Source organism: Tiliqua scincoides, chromosome 3, assembly GCF_035046505.1.
Source record: "Tiliqua scincoides isolate rTilSci1 chromosome 3, rTilSci1.hap2, whole genome shotgun sequence".
NCBI classification, from domain to species: Eukaryota; Metazoa; Chordata; class Lepidosauria; order Squamata; family Scincidae; genus Tiliqua; species Tiliqua scincoides.
The window spans coordinates 223,079,112-223,094,765 of NC_089823.1; positions in this window are offsets into that span (position 1 = coordinate 223,079,112).

Here is a 15,654-nt window from a genome sequence, read left to right on the forward strand (position 1 = left end):
AGGTTTGACTCTGATCAGTGCCTAGAGGGGGGAGACCACCTGAGAACTCCATATGTGCTGGTTTGAGTTCCACCAAGAATTAAAAAAAGGAGAAAGACAGGAGATAAATGTAGTAAATATTTGTTGCAGGATTTGACAGTGGTGGAGACATGATTCACATTTCAGGTTTTATCAATTTTGTTTTTAAAATTTTGTTATAATTTCATTTATTTATAATAATAAATATTATTTTTTATGGGTTTTATGAATTTTGGTGGCAAGTCTCCCCTGCCAGAAAGAACCTGATCCTGCATAAAGGTGCCCTTCAGTATACATGGGTGATATGTTCCTCTCCCCCGACATGGGCACCGGAAACTGTGGATAAGAGGGAACCCTATCTCCATGGGCCCCCTGCAACCCCATTGTTTAAGTGGATTACATTCCCCCAAAGTTGTAAGGTACCTTGCTTGAACAAATGCTATAAACCAGTGGTTCCCAAGCTGGTGGGTTGCGACCCACCGGTTCGTGAAAAGGTTCCCCCATCCCTTTAAGGGGCAGGGGAAGGGGAGAGGCAGGGAAGCGATCCCTAGGATCACACCCATTGGGGGGGCAAGAGGGGGTGCTTGTGACTTACATTATAAAGACAGTGCTGCAGCAGGCTGCAGCAGGTGTGGGGAGCCCTGCACAGCCCTCTGCAGAGCTCCCCGAAGCTTGGAACATTTGGAGAAAGTGGGCGCAAAGCACCTCCTGCAAAACGGAAGTACTTTGCGCCCACTTTCTCTGAACGTTCCAAGCTTTGGGGAGCTCTGCAGAGGGCTGAGCAGGGCTCCCCACACCTCCTGCAGCCTGCTGCAGCCCTGTCTTCATAAAGTAAGTCACAAGCGCCCCCTCGCTCCCGCTTAGCTGTGCGATCTTTAAAAAGCGGCGCCTATCTTTAAAAAGGGAAAGAAGGGGGACCCGGGAAACTATAGGCCGGTCAGCCTTACATCTATACCGGGTAAGATGGTGGAATGCCTCATCAAAGATAGGATCTCAAAACACATAGACGAACAGGCCTTGCCGAGGGAGAATCAGCATGGCTTCTGTAAGGGTAAGTCTTGCCTCACGAACCTTATAGAATTCTTTGAAAAGGTCAACAGGCATGTGGATGCGGGAGAACCCGTGGACATTATATATCTGGACTTTCAGAAGGCGTTTGACACGGTCCCTCACCAAAGGCTACTGAAAAAACTCCACAGTCAGGGAATTAGAGGACAGGTCCTCTCGTGGATTGAGAACTGGTTGGAGGCCAGGAAGCAGAGAGTGGGTGTCAATGGGCAATTTTCACAATGGAGACAGGTGAAAAGCGGTGTGCCCCAAGGATCTGTCCTGGGACTGGTGCTTTTCAACCTCTTCATAAACGACCTGGAGAGAGGGTTTAGCAGTGAGGTGGCAAAGTTTGCGGATGACACCAAACTTTTCTGAGTGGTGAAAATCAGAAGTGATTGTGGGGAGCTCCAGAAGGATCTCTCCAGACTGGCAGAATGGGCAGCAAAATGGCAGATGCGCTTCAATGTCAGTAAGTGTAAAGTCATGCACATTGGGGCAAAAATCAAAACTTCACATATAGGCTGATGGGTTCTGAGCTGTCTGTGAGATCTTGGGGTGGTGGTGGACAAGTTGATGAAAGTGTCGACCCAATGTGCGGCGGCAGTGAAGAAGGCCAATTCTATGCTTGGGATCATTAGAAAAGATATTGAGAACAAAACGGCTAATATTATAATGCCGTTGTACAAATCTATGGTAAGGCCACACCTGGAGTATTGTGTCCAGTTCTGGTCGCCGCATCTCAAAAACGTCATAGTGGAAATGGAAAAGGTGCAAAAGAGAGCGACTAAGATGATTACTGGTCTGGGGCACCTTCCTTATGAAGAAAGGCTACGGCGTTTGGGCCCCTTCAGCCTAGAAAAGAGACACCTCGGGGGGACATGATTGAGACATACAAAATTATGCAGGGGATGGACAGAGTGGATAGGGAGATGCTCTTTACACTCTCACATAACACCAGAACCAGGGGACATCCACTAAAATTGAGTGTTGGGAGAGTTAGAACGCACAAAAGAAAATATTTCTTTACTCAGCGTGTGGTTGGTCTGTGGAATTCCTTGCCACAGGATGTGGTGATGGCGTCTGGCCTGGACACCTTTAAAAGGGGATTGGACAAGTTTCTGGAGGAAAAATCCATTACGGGTTACAAGCCATACATGTACAACCTCCTAATTTTAGAAATGGGCTATGTCAGAATGCCAGATGAAAGGGAGGGCACCAGAATGAGGTCTCTTGTTATCTGGCGTGCTCCCTGGGGCATTTGGTGGGCCGCTGTGAGATACAGGAAGCTGAACTAGATGGGCCTATGGCCTGATCCAGTGGGGCTGTTCTTATGTTCTGATGTTGATCCTGGGGGTCATTGCCCTATGCCCGCCCCCGCAAGAACTTACTGAGGGAGTAGAGCTCCCTCAAAATTTGAGAACCACTGCTATAAACAAAAAGCTTATAGTCAGATGAGCAGGCGAGCAGCCTGCAGCCTAAAAGGGAAGCTAAAAGCAAACGTTCATTCCTATTTCCTGCTTCCTGTTGTGCAGTTTTTTCTGGTAATGGGGCATAGAGGGGCAAGGGAATGTGGGAAACTGTGGATAATCAGATCCGTGGATACAGGATCTGTGGGTGGAGGGGTGCCTGTATACCTTTCCTCTATGACAATTATGAGACTCCTTGTGGATGCCTGGCATCCACCCATTTTCATCTACCTTCACTGTATTTTCTTAGCAGTGCAAAGAGTGAACAGTAAAATGCATCTCGTTGCATTCCAAGGGCAGATGGCTGATTCTGCAAATTGTTGCACTTAGTCACCCATTAGAAAAATGCCCAGTGCACATTACTAAATCACTAATAAATAATAAGCCAGGGTATATTGTAAGTTGTGAGATTGCTTTACTGCCAGCAAGAACTGCCGTCTTCGGGGAAGACTTTAGTAAAGGATTGGAGGCCACGTACAGGTTATGAGCACAATAGCAATTTGAAACATGGTGGCGACGCCTGGCCGGGTCTCACCTCCTGCTGCACTAAGCAAGCTGCTGTTTGCTTTGGGAGCTATTGTCACTGTGGCCAGGTTAACGCGCAGTTGGACGCAGTAATGGTTATTGCCTGAAAATAGCACCGTTACCACCTGCCACTACTATTTGCACAGTGGGTATGCAAAATGTTCCTCAATCCCAAATGATTGGCACACTCTATCCAGCACTGTTTCTGGAATTAAGACCTATCCTTGTATGACTATTAGCTCTGGCTCTCCTGAATGTCACTGATCAAAGCCACATTGGCTTTAATTATGCAGGATGAGAGGCCAAGCAACATGGGACAGAGGGATGGGAAAAGGTGGGTGAGAGGGAAAAGAAGGGACCTGAAACTTGGTTTATGTTTGACTAATGCTGCAATCATGATTTTACCTGGAAAATGCTCTCACATGCTTCCTTTCCAGCTGTAAAAACTAGCACAGGAAATCTGACACAAGAGAGAGGTTATGGTATAGTGTTGGATGGGTTATTCGTTATGGGTTAAGAGAAAGCCAGGATGGTGTAGTGGTTCAGGAGTTGGACTTAGACCTGGAAGATTCAGGTTCAAATTCCCACTTGGCCACGAAGCTTCCTGAGTGACCTTGGGCCAGTCACTCTTTCTCAGCCTCTCCTATCTTACAGAGTTGTTTTGAGATCAAAAGGAGGGAAGGAATTATGTACACTACCCTTGGAGGAAGAAGGAAGGGAAAATGTGAAAAATAAATAATTCAATCCTAGGTTGTGGGTTCACTGCTCAGCCACTGCTCTTGAACCAGTGCAGAATCGAAGAGTCCCGTGTGGTACAGCACAACCCAACACGGGGTTCAGGATCTGGTGGAGCCAGGCTCCACCAGTCCCACCCTCCTCAGGATCTTACCCTACCCAATTGGAGACAGTGAGTTTTTCTTCTTTGTAGACATGCTTAGGTTTGCATGGTTTGTGACACTTTTTGTTATGATTGTGTCGAAGCCTTTATATAGTGTTGATATTGTTTATTTTGCTTATAAATCTTTTCCTATGGACTGGGGAATATTAGACAGTGTTTGGTGAAAACTGGAAATAAGGAGCAAATTGAGTTGATCACGTAAGCCTGTCAGAACTCAGACAGTTCTCACTGAAAGACATACTGCACCTTATTTACACTTGATAAAGCTGGTAGCAGCAGTGTCTTCGAATGATTCATGTAACTCAAAATACTCTCATCAGGAGTTGATTTCGGTATTGTCAGACACAAAAACCTCTTTCTATTATTCAGGGATATGGGAACTCAAATCTCGAGACTCAAGCCAGGGTCATGAAAACATGTGACACTCGAGTCACGGGTGTCAATGATTCAGACACTCAGACGACTCAGATCATTCAGGTCTCAGACCACTGATTCGGAAATGAATCATGAATCTGAGAAACTCGAATCCACAAGTCTGAGTGTTTGCTTACTTTGTTTGGCACATGAAAGACCTCATGGGGCCATCATTCATGATCATTCGGGGGAAGGAAGGGTGGAAGGAGCACTGGCATAGCTAGAGGGGGGCGGTGCACTAAGTTTTGCAGAGAGTCTCCCTGCAGCATGCAAGTGGTTCCTCCCCCTCCCCTTGGGAGCTATTTGCCTCAGTTCCCCCCCCCACATGGCTCCAAAGGGGAGGGGAGGAGCCACTTGCATGCTGCAGGGAGACTCTCTGCAAAACTTAGTGTGCTGCCCCCCTCTAGCTACATGAGTGTGAAGGCGCCCAGGGGATGGAAGTGGGGTTCTTACCTTTGGAATGACTGGAGAAGCCCATGGAGGGGACAAAGGAGGAGGTGGGGAAGCGGGAAGGGGATGTAGTTCCTAGAGATCAAACTTATGGCTCTGGCAGGCTCATTTAATGACTGGCTGCATTGGGACTACTTCTGAGTAGAGCTGCAAGGGATTGGGCCGTACTGGTAAGCCTCCCATTTGCTGCGTGTGACCCTCTTCCCACTTGCTGCTTCCATCCCTGCTATCACATAGTCCATCCCACCCCCTCCCACCTTGCCAAGTTCAGGCACCTCCCAGTCCCTGTCGCTGCATCCCATGGTGTTCCTTCTGAACACAGAATCAGGAGTTGTGATATGAACAGGCAAGGGAGGTGTTTCATTGCTGGGGTTCGTATGGAACAGATCGTTTTCCTGCACTCGCTGCACTGCTACACTTGCTCAAATAACAGCAGCTAGCTTTTGTTTACGTAAATGAAATGGTGGTTGAATTTTCCGCAGAGTCATGCTTGACCCACGCCATGGCTTCCTTTATAAGAGACTGACGCGAGTCAAATTACGTGGGAAGTTTCTTAGGATAAGCTGCTGCAGGTGCCACGAGTCGACTCAAAGGGGTCGGGGGGCAAGGCTATACTTGAGTCCCATCACGGTGACTCCTACTATTATTATTGGATCACAAACTGGCAATGTAACAAAGTTATGGCCCAATCCTAATGGGCCCAGCCACTAGTGGAATGCATGTTCTGCTGGCAGCAACTACATCATAGCAGTCGTAAAAGGTGCTCTAGCTGCACAAATAGTAGCACACTGCAGAAGTGTGGGCAGGAAGGTTGGAGCCTTCCCACACATGTCAGTGGATCCCAGAAGAACTGTGAGGCAGGTAAGGTGGAAGCAGCCTGCAGTCTAGAAGGGATGCAAAGAGTGAACATTAACTTTCTGCTTCCTGTTTTCTCTTAGTCTCCTTTCTCGGCTGCAGGCTGCCTGCCTGCTTGCTGTGCTCTCAGCTTTTTGCTTATAGAGTTTGTTCAGACAAGACACCTTATCACTTTGGGGGAATGTAATCAACATAAGTAAAGGTAATGAGGTGCAGGGGCATGGGGGCCCGGAAACCATGAATAACCGAATTCATGGATACTGGAGACACCTGTATATAAATATCTTAATAATGCTAGAATGGAAATTATTATAATCTCTCACTCACTCTCTCTGCGTGTGAGTGTGAATGAGAGAGAGAGAGAGAGAGAGAGAGAGAGAGAGAGAGATGCTATCTATCTATTTCAGTGTTTCTGAAACACTGGGTCGGGGAAACAGTAGGTCGGGACCCACTAGGTGGGTTGCAAGCCAATTCCAGGTGGGTCCCCATTCATTTCAATATTTTATTTTTAATATATTAGACTTGATGCTACTATGGTATGTGACTGTATTTGGGGAAATGTGACAGATCTGTACTTTTAACAGGTTACTATGTATATTCTTTTAACAATGATAGTCAATGGGACTTACTCCTGGGTAAGCGTGGGTAGGATTGTAGTCTAAGATTGCTAAAAATTTTCCTATTGATGTCACTTCGGGTCATAACATCACTTCTGGTGGGTCCTGACAGATTCTCATTCTAAAAAATGAGTCCTGGTGCTAAATGTGTGTGAACCACTGATTGATCGATCGATTGATCGATCGATCGATCTAAGACCAACTCTGTGCATAGGAGTGATAAATAATTATCATCTCTTCCTCATCTAATTATCCATTTTGCCCTGGAAATGCTGGGTTAATTCAGAGAATGCTTGCTGGATGCCCCCAAATCCTTCAATTCAATCCCCTTACATGAAGCATAACCATGGGCCACACTTGCAAGAGGACAACTTTCTCTCTGGAAGCCTATCTCTTAGGCAGCTGTGGTTGTTAAAAGCTCTGTGAGCCAGAACTGGTGATGGTTGAAACCCCCTCTGAAAGGAGTTTATATACAAAGATCACCCCAGGATAGAGTTATCAAACTCAGTTTAATCAAAAGAACGGCATCAAAAGCCTCCTTTCTGACTAGGGTCTGTTCTCCTTTCCTTGGAGCTTTACTGTCACGATTTTTGTTTTAATCAGGGATGCTGTGGTGTTCCATTCTTTTTCTTGCTGCAACATGCTTTTAGCCCCTCTAAACAGAGCATGTGAAATAAAGATTAATTAAACATCAGACTGAAACTAGCATACTGTATACGACCCTCTTGCGGGACGTCGGCTTCAGGGCAGAAGAAAAAGGAGCAAAAGAGGAAAAGGCATTCATGCAGATCTTTCTTTTATTCTGTTTATCGTATTTTTATTCAATGAGGGGAAATAATGCTTTTCTATGAAAGTTGCAGCTGCAGCTCCTTAAGCTTTATCAAAAGGAGAGGGGGGGAATCAGGTAGGGGTGTTATAATTGTTATCTACACTCAGAAGCCAATTTCTCTTGCCATTTGCTTGGAACTCGGCATAGAAGTTATCTGTTAAATAACCAGGTAAGGGAAGATGCAAAGAAAGAATCTGTAGAACTGGTGATACATCTTTTCAAAGAAGGCTGAGCTGTTCATCTGAAAACACAATTAGAATTTATATCTGAAGGTGGAGAAGTCTGGCTAAAGTTTTGAAAACAAAAAATTTGCTGGATTAAATGAAAAGTAGATTCTTTCTATCAATCAAGTGGCAATTCTATAACTTCTAGATGCCATCGCACTATGTAAAGGGAAGATGGAGGGCAAAGCAGACACAGCGCCAAGAAGTTAGGGGCTGGCACCCAATTCCCTGCTTTCTGCTTTGCCATCTTTACTGAGAAAATTGGGATTGAACTGGGGAAAGATAGTCTTTGCTGCCACCACCCAAAACTGGAAAGCCAAGGGTGCCACCTTGAGAAAGCCTTTTTCCGAAATTAACAGAGAGCCCCCAAAATGGAAGGGTCTCCTTAAAAGCAAACAAAAGCAGAACATGGATGGTCTGGCAGATGGAGAAACCCACTCCCGCTGGAGTGAACTGAGACCAGGCAGGTGACACAGTGAAAATACTAGAAGTTTATTAAAAGGCTGCAAAATATCAAAGCAATGAGGGGCAAATTGAAGGATTAAAACAAGGCACTGATCAATTAGCAAAAGGAGAAAAGGGGGTGGCAAAGGACAATGAGGATTTAAGAAACAAACACCTGATGCGACTAACTGGGTAAGATCTTTCCTTATGATAATCTAGAGTCCTGTTCCTGGCACCCACACTTGTAGCAAGGTGAACTGACAAGCCCCCTGTGAAGCAACAGATGCTTCTCATGTCATAGTTCAGCAAATGCACAAAGGGGATTTGCACACATTTGCAACACTGGTTTTTATAGCCCATGAGCATTAAGCAGGTTTCAGCAGTGGGACTGGATATGGGCAGGGGTGCCACCTGGGCTCCTGAATGTTCTGCTCCTAGAAATCAGGTGGGCATCAGAATCCAGTGAACCGGCACAGAGCCAGGGCCTTTTGTTACCAGTCAGTTGGGGAAGAAGAAGATGCTCAAACAATAAACAACGAATGTTAATGGCTACTGCATCTAGAGGACACCACAAGCTTGTGTGGGGGTGCTAGAGCTGTCCAAAACAGATGAAGATGAGGCTATTGGGGAATAAAATTCAGGATTTTCACCACATGTTGCCTAGGCAGTACTAGGGCGGTAGCATTCACTCAATTAACAGGTTATATTAATCAAATGTAATTTGTGATTGCCTTCAGTGCAAAATTAATTTATGGGTTGCAGTCCCAAGACACGTTGATTTGGCTTTAACAGGGATGTTGGACAAATTCATAGAACTTGGTGAACTACTTTTTGTTGAGGTAGTCTTGGTCCATAAATCTGAAGGATCACATGCACTTGCTCCCAAGAGTGCATGAACCATGGGTGGACTTCCTACCTGGAATTGCTCATGCAGAAGAATACTGTATACTATGCTGTATACCATACCAAGAATACCATGCTGTAGCAGAGTATGAATTAAATAACCATGCAGGTAGAAATAATTTTGTAAGTCTTCTCCACTAGTGGCATAGCTAGAGGGGTTGCAAAGCATTAAGTTTTGCTGGGAGCCTTGCCACAAAGTTCAAGATGCCCCTTCCCCTCCCATTCGGAGCCACTTCAGGTGGTGGGAGCAAAACAGAGGCATATGCCAGGACTGGTAATAAGTATTTTCTTTGCTTATCTTTATCTCTAATAAGTATTTTCAATGTATTTTGATATAATCTTTTTTTCAAATGAATATTCTTTAACTAAGCCAGTAGACTCTGACAAACTGAAAACTTAGTTTAAGACTTTTCAGCCACACTAGACGCTGTGCCAGAACCAACTTTCAGAGCGTGATACCATAGTCTTTCGAGACTGAAGGTTGCCAATACATACAATACATCCAGGTTCATGATGGTTTATCTGGCCCATCCAGAAATGGGTGTTTTCCCAGAGGCCCCTTGGTTGATGCCAGGACTTCTGGGGAAAACTTTGTATGTCAGATGGGCTGCGGGAGAGGCGGCAATGACAGAGGCATTCAGCTGAAAAAGTAATTCCAATGTAATAAAAAGTAATAAAAGGCAGCTGGGATTGGTAGTGAGCCTTCTTGGGGGGCTTGGACCCTTCAACAGCTCCCTAAGGGTGCCAAACCTGAATAGGAGATTTTAAACGAAGCCTAATAACCATAAGGTACAGAATCAAAAATCTGATGTTTGATTCTTTCAATCCAAATCTTTTCTGCATTGGCTCCTCCTCAATCTTCCCCCCCCCCCCGTCTTTCATAAGAAGGAATAACTATCCCATCTGCTCATGTGGAACCCAATGATTCCAAGCAGTCATCATTCAAAACAAAAGCCATTTCAGTGCTCTACAAACACAAAAGCTCGGCTCTCTACAACACTGGTGAACCCTTCTGTTGGAATCCCAATTCATTTTTTTCCTCCCTTTGACCTTCCCTTGATAACCCAATTCTCTCTCTCTCTCTCTCTCTCTCTCTCTCTCTCTCTCTCTCTCTCTTCAAAGCCAGATAGCTCAACATCTCAATTATGCTCTGAATGTGCAATTGAGTCAGCATTCAGGACACTAGTTCCCTTTTGTGAGTGCTTTTCCAAGTTGGCAGTTGTTCATATTGCCTGTAGTACCACCTTTCGCAATGTGTATAGCTGTATAATAATAATGATAATAACTACGTATTTATATACTGCCTTTCTGCTCATTGGATTACTCCTCTGACTTTATTCAAGGCAGTTTACATAGGCAGGCGTTTCTAAATCCCTCAAGGGGATTTTTACAATCATAGAGGTTCTCTCTTTCAAGAACCAACATTTCCGAATGGATCTTCCTGGTTTGGTCTCACTTCTGGCCTCCAGTTCTCCCACACAGGCTGACAAGCAGCTCCATCTCTCACCTGGAGGGCAGCCAAGACACTCACACCAAGGGCAGGTGGAATCACTTAGCTTGGCTTGTCAGCTGCTTCAAGGTCTCACCATTCTCAGCTGTTCAGGGAGCTGCCGGTGTCCTTGAACTGGCGACCTTCTGATGTTATCTTAGGGCTAACAGGCTCTACCCTCTAGACCAGAACTCCTACCCAGACCAGACCTCCTGCCTTTAGTATACAGCTACTAAATGTTGCCAGCAGTATAATTCCTTGTCTTCCACTGTTGATCTCTTATCAGGAGTAATATGCCTGTAAACCTTCCCTCCCAGATGTGGTTGGTTTATTAGATGTGAAGGCAATTGGCCTTGTATTGAATCCTTTACATAATTCACCTAGTAACTGCTTTCACTCTTAATTTAATAGAAGATAGAAGATAAGGGCAAATTAAGACCATAAAACTCTAGTAGCATTAAATGGGGTTCTTGCACCTGGCCTTTGGCGAGAATTTGCTCATCATTAAAGAGGCACATTAATATTATGGAGACATTTAAGACTATTCAGAGGTAGGCCCTCTTGCAAAATAAGGGAAAAGGGTATTTCTCCACTGTGCTTATTGCATCCAGAGAAGTGAAATTCTATGATCCCAATTCTATGCTTGGGATCATTAGAAAAGGTATTGAGAACAAAACGGCTAATATTATAATGCCATTGTACAAATCGATGGTAAGGCCACACCTGGAGTATTGTGTCCAGTTCTGGTCACCACATCTCAAAAAGGACACAGTGGAAATGGAAAAGGTGCAAAAGAGAGCGACAAAGATGATTACTGGGCTGGGGCACCTTCCTTATGAGGAAAGGCTACAGCATTTGGGCCTCTTCAGCCTAAAAAAGAGATGCCTGAGGGGGGACATGACATACAAAATTATGCATGGGAAGGATAAAGTGGATAGAGAGATGCTCTTTACACTCTCACATAACACCAGAACCAGGGGACATCCACTAAAATTGAATGTTGGGAGGGTTAGGACAGACAAAAGAAAGTATTTCTTTACTCAGTGTGTGGTCGGTCTATGGAACTCCTTGCTGCAGGATGTGACAGCATCTGACCTGGATGCCTTTAAAAGGGGATTGGACAAGTTTCTGGAGAAAAAATCCATTATGGGTTACAAGCCATAATGTTTATGTGCAACCTCCTGATTTTAGAAATGGGCTATGTCAGAATGTCAGTGCAAGGGAGGATACCAGGATGCAGGTCTCTTGTTATCAGGTGTGCTCCCTGGGGCATTTGGTGAGCCACTGTGAGATACAGGAAGCTGGAGTAGATGGGCCTATGGCCTGATCCAGTGGGGCTGTTCTTATGTTCTTATGAAACAGATAATCTACTCTTTTACTAAAAGAACAGACCCATTCGCTTCTCAAACCATTCACTGAAGAGGCTATGCCATTTGTCCAAAACTAGACATGATAGGGCAAAACAGATGCCATTTTTGGAATCAGCACCCCAAATATACCCGGGAATTGGTGTAACATTTAAGGAAGCAAAATGTGTGTTGGCCTGTGTAATGGATACAATTACTTGGTAAGCATAAGGATAGAGGTGTTTGAAAACAGATTTATTTTATTCAGAAGTAAGTCCATTGTCACTGGCATAGCCAGCAGGGAGCAGGGGGGCAGGCCACCCCAAGTGCCAGCCTCTCGGTGTGGGAGGGGGGTGAGACCACTAGTGACCAAAATCACTAATATTGCAGTTGTTAGAAATAATACAGTCATAATAACAACAACAACAACAACAACAGGTATTTATATAACGCCTTTCTTGGTCTTTATTCAAGACTTTATTCAAGGCGGTTTACATAGGCAGGCTTTATTTAAATCCCTTATTAAATAGGGATTTTTACAATTTGAAAGAAGGTTCTTTCTTTCAAGAATCACTACATTCAAGGTGTTTCATTCCGATCTGGCTTCACATTCTGGCCTTCAGTCATGTTATATATCATTCAATGCATAATTTACAGCAGAATGCAATGGAAGACACGAGTGAAGTATTTCCATTCTATCAACAGTTATAACCAAATAACCAGAAAAAGAAAACATGATGTATTCAACAAAGTGGATTTCCTTAACTCAGAATTGACCCATGAGTCTGAGTTTTCCGAGAGCTAACAAGGTGTTCTTATGTCACAGCATGGAACCAATATTATGAGTCAGCTCCCTTTTCCATGTATCAGAGCTAATACTTGAACTCCTATTCAGTTGTGTATCATCAAGTTGGCCACTGGTTTTCGGTTGGTTACTGATTGGTTGGGTGACCTGTATCATGCTGTGATAAAATGCGTAAGGGCGCAATCCTGACCAACTTTCCAGCACTGACATAGCTGTGCCAATGTGGCATGCATTGCATCCTACAGTGGGGAGGCAGTCAAGGGGGCCTCCTCAAGGTAAGGGCATGTTGTTGTTTTTTAAACTTTACCTTGCTTTCACTTTTTTTTAACTTTACCTAGCATAGCACCTAGGTCAGTCCTGGAAAGTTGGTTAGGATTGTGCCCTAAATAAAGTTAATGGTAGTGACACTATGAGTTACAGACCAGGTGACGCCAACCCTAGTGGTAGGAAGGTTGGGTGTTGTTGATCACTGAGTTAGATGACTTTTAAAGTGGATTTTAAACATTCATGGCGAACTATAGTCTATCAGTGGTTATTAATCATGATGGTTACACTAAACAACCAGGTGCAGGGGCACTATGTCACTGAGTACTAAGTGGAGGGGAACAATGGCAGGAGAGGCACTGACGTTCATCCATCGCTTGTGGGGAAAAATTTACTGCATTTATTTTCTGGTCATCATTGCTATTCATTTCATGTCACGGCTATTACTGCCTCTCAGCCTCACCTACCTCACAGGCTTGTTGTGAGGACAAAAGAAGGGGAGAAACCATGTGCGCTACCCTGAGCTCCTTAGAGAAAGGGTGGTATAAAAATGTGGAAAATATAAATTAATTAAATAAATATTTTTGTCTTGGGGTCAGAAATTTATTGGCCCCAGTTGTCAAACGACCTAGCTTGCCACTGCCCATTGTGTTCGGCAATACTTAGGATTATAGCCGATCTTGCCGGAAAGAAACACCTCAACGTATAGGACATGATAAAAGTAGCGTAAGAAGCATTTTTAAGCTGTGGGAGCAGGGTGGGGGGAGCTCAGAGTTTCATGATGCATGTGGGATGCAAGACGGTTTGCAGCCTTCCCAGGAAAAAGAGAGAAAGAAGGAGTGAGTAACCAAAGAGTAACAATTGATTGCCTCTCTGTGAATAGAGGAGCCAAAATAAAAGTCAGATGAGATTAGAGCATCCTTCCTTGAAGTAATGGGCAGCCGTAGCTCTCAAGGCTTCTGGGCTGTGACCCACCTTACTGGCCTTTGTGGGCCTCAGGATGGCCCACAGAAGCCTCCAAAAGCCACTCCCAGTTTGCCTCTGCAAAAGGCTTTCAGAGGCTTCTATGGGTCATTCTGAGGCCCATGGAGGCCAGTAGAGTGGGTTTCTGGCTGGGTGCAACCCAGAAGAAACCTCCCCAGCACCACGAGGCACGTCACAACCCATTGCGGAGGTTGAGGTGGGTTGTTAAGATTGGAAACTGCACGTACAGTGAGGATGAACCCAGATTTCTACAGGAACAGGATCTAAGAAGCAGGCATGAGATAAAGCAAGAGATGGGCTCCTGCTAAAAAATGACTTGACTGCTATGAGGCCTGTCACAGCCTCCATCATACCCGTTGAAGTTCATCAACATACAGGGTCTACCAGAGCTACAAATTAATAAACATGGAATCCCTTTCAATCTGTCACAATGATGTCCATAGGCAAAGGCCCAGTGACTTTTCATAAAAGCAGAACCACGCCCAGAAATACATATTCTATAGCCCTTTTAGATTCAGCTCCTCCTTCACACCCACTACCATGGTAGCTACAGCCACTGTCTCCCTGTGTTATTATCCCTGTGTTAACACAGCTTCCTGTGTTATTATTAGCACGCTGGGTCTCCTTAATGGATTGCAAAGAAAAAGTATTAAACGCGTGCCTCTCTGGATTTCTCTTCCATCCTCTGCCAGTGCTTCAGAATAGTAGAACCACTCTTGATGTTCCTGTCTAATTACCAAGGGAGCCTACCAACTCCTTTGCCAGCTCTATATATGATCCAGGGGGAAATCCTAACCCGCTTTCCTGCACTGGCATAGCTGTGCCAGTCGGACATATGCTGCATCCTGCAGTTGGGGGGCAGTCATGGAGGCCTCCTCAAGGTATGGCAATGTTTGTTCCCTTACCTCGAAGTTGCATTATCCTTATGTTGGTGCTGGAAAGTGGGTCAGGATTGCATCCTCAGTTGATTTGTTTCTTTATTATTTTTTTCAAGTTCCATTCAAAGCACTGATAAGACTAAAACAACAAAGATCAGAGCCAAAAGTTGTGACTATTATTCCCAGCAAGGGAAACAGGCTCATTTAACCTACAGAACTCAGAGGGAGAAACAACTGCTGTCTTTGCCCCTGCTCCCACGTCCACTGGAAGTCCACTTCATAACACAGTCAGTTCAGCAAGAATGTCTTCATTTTCCTGGAACCCAGGAAAGATCTAACAATTATATATATCATAAACTGATATAATTACTATATATATATATAGTAATTATATCAGTTTATGATATATATAATTGTTTATGATATATATAATTATATATCTTATATATAATATAAGATCAGTTTATATATATATATATATATATATATATATATATATATATATATATATATATATATATATATATATATATATATAAACTGATCTTATGCAAGGATATGTCAGGCCATCCATTAGATTACTATCAGATAATCCAATGACATCTCTGGGTCATTGTTGCAGAAAGGCTTACAAGTGAATTTCCATCCTCAAACCCTCCCTCGGTTCTGTTCAGATTATTGGTGATATGTTTCAGTGGATAGTATGAAGGGGTCCAGGGAAAAGAGAGGCTTAGGCATGACTTGTTCAAAAGTAAATAAGGTAATTGGTTACTGCATGTAAGTGTTGAGTAGTTTTGGTATCCTCCACTGCACAATTTGTGCCTCATTTGTTTTGGAGTAACGGTATCCACTTATTACAGAGGTTCTCAAACTGGATCCTCACAACACCCCAGCCCGAGAAGCTCTGCTACTGCTGCCCCTTAAGGATCGGGACAACCCTGACAGCAACGCCAACACTCCTGCAATCGCTCTGGTGCTGAGGACATCGGGGTTATTTTCAGACTCACTGAAGCCTGCAGATGCCCTCCAGAGGGTGGGGGAAGCCTGTGGGACCCTCTGCAAGCCTCCCTGCATCTTAGAATTGCCAAAAAATGCTTGTGTAGCCCACTTCCAGTTTCATTACAAAAACCAGAAGCGGGTCACACTGGCATTTTTCAGCAATTCGAAAGTGTGGGGAGGCTTGCAGAGGGTTCCA